The sequence below is a fragment of the Lycium ferocissimum genome, unplaced genomic scaffold (assembly GCF_029784015.1).
Source record: "Lycium ferocissimum isolate CSIRO_LF1 unplaced genomic scaffold, AGI_CSIRO_Lferr_CH_V1 ctg20846, whole genome shotgun sequence".
NCBI classification, from domain to species: Eukaryota; Viridiplantae; Streptophyta; class Magnoliopsida; order Solanales; family Solanaceae; genus Lycium; species Lycium ferocissimum.
The window spans coordinates 10,057-11,877 of record NW_026719323.1 but is presented as its reverse complement, the minus strand read 5'-3'; the positions used below and the strand labels follow the sequence as shown (position 1 = coordinate 11,877).

Sequence of the window (1,821 nt, the reverse complement as noted above, 5' to 3'; positions counted from 1 at the left end):
TCCGGGGCCCCTACATTTTACTTCACACAACCATCATGCAACTTCCATGTTCTCATGATTTCTACTCATTTCTACATTTCACAACATAAACCAAGTCTTCATAACCCATAAAAGAGAATGAAATCATACCTTTCTTCACAACCCCAACTTGGCTAAAGTGATGATTTTTTTGACAAAGAGTGATTCTCTTTTCTAAAAAAGTTATACCATGTTGTAGAGGTCCCTTGAATTAGTGGAATTACATCAAGAGAATAATTTTTAGAGCAAGATTTCCATGGCCTAATGTTTCATGGTGATGGTCGAATGGAGGGAGTCTTTCTCCTTTTTTTTTTTTTTTTTTTTGTTTTCTCCTTCTCTTATTTCTCTTGAAACTTCTAGGGAATTTTGATAATTAAGTGCCCTTTTATTTACTAATTCATCACATGGATGAATTGCCATGGGCTTGGGTCTTCTTGTTGGGCCATGGCCGGCCACCCTTCATGGGTTGGGCTTGGCTTCCTTAATTTTTTTTTTTTAAATTTTCCAAGCCCAAAATCCTTAGCCCACATTTTGGTAATTCATGAAACCATTTTTCAAAATTCCAATTTTGCCCTTAGTCTTTTCCAATATTTCCACGTCTAACTTTTTCACAACCAACCTATGAACCACACAAGATCAATTCATTACATTGTCCTTGACTTGTCTCAAAAATCCCAAGGTGTCCAAAGGTATAAAATACGGGTTATAACGAGCTACTATATTTGACATCGTCCGCTTTACATCATTTAGTAGGTGTAATTTGAGCGTATCAAATTTTGACGCCATTCTGGAGGAATACGATTTTGAAATTACTAAAGAGTTTGTGCTTTACTTAAAGTCTTTTTCTATTCCATCACACCTTGTCTGGCACATTTCTGCCCGAACCGTGATCATGAACAACAGAGGAGGATGTGGAGCACAGGATAATAGGAATGTGCAAGTGCAAGGCCCACCAGTGGAAGTGGAGATGGAGAATGTTTTTGTAGATATGTTAGAAGAGGTGGAATATGCCTCTGCTATTGTTCCACTAAGGATTAATCTTTTTGCCAAACTACAAGATTGACTCACTATCTACCAATCGCTCAAACTTGAGGGATATTTTTGGAACTCGCCGATGATGACCCTGCGGCGATTTGAAGAACTTTGTGGGTGTGTGTGCCCAACATATACGAAATACTATTCCCCGATGATGTTATACGGCTAAGAGTTTTCAAATACTCTTTAGCCAGTGAAGTGAGAGTTTGGTTTGGAAGGCGCCCCACAACACTATTCATACATGGGGGAGAGCTTGTTGCTGTTTTTCTTAAGAAATGATTTTGGCCAAGCAAGAAAGCTGAGATTCGTGACAAGATATATGATTTCAAACAGCTTTCGAGGGAACAACTATTTGAAGCTTGGGAGAGATTCAAGGAATATTTACAGAAGTCTCCCAGTCATGGTTTTCCAGAAAATATTTTGATGGAGAAGTTCTATAGACTAGATTCGTTGACCTGGTTTGTCACGACCCAAATTAAGGATCATGCGGGCACCCACACTAACACCCTTGGTGGGCGAACCCTTCCCCTAACTACCTCAATTTGATACAACATGCGAGAATAACAATATGTAAATACACTCCAATATTTTAAATAGTAAAACCAATGCGGAAGAAATACTTTTATTATAAGACATTCCCAAAAACCTAGCGTAGACTTATACAAGAGCTTCTAAGAGTTTACAATTTGAAGTAAATAATAGACTCAAATTGGATACAACATACATTTAAGGATAAAGAGCAACGAAATCTAAGAAGAGACTCGGGTT

At 37.9% G+C, this 1,821-nt stretch overlaps 1 non-coding gene across 1 annotated transcript; it reads right to left on the bottom strand.

Annotated features, from left to right (window-relative positions):
- Positions 1-1,354: 1,354 nt before the first annotated feature.
- LOC132043074 (small nucleolar RNA R71) lies at positions 1,355-1,460 on the bottom strand. The gene has a single exon (XR_009411657.1). It is a non-coding gene; the product is annotated as a small nucleolar RNA R71 (small nucleolar RNA).
- Positions 1,461-1,821: the final 361 nt, after the last annotated feature.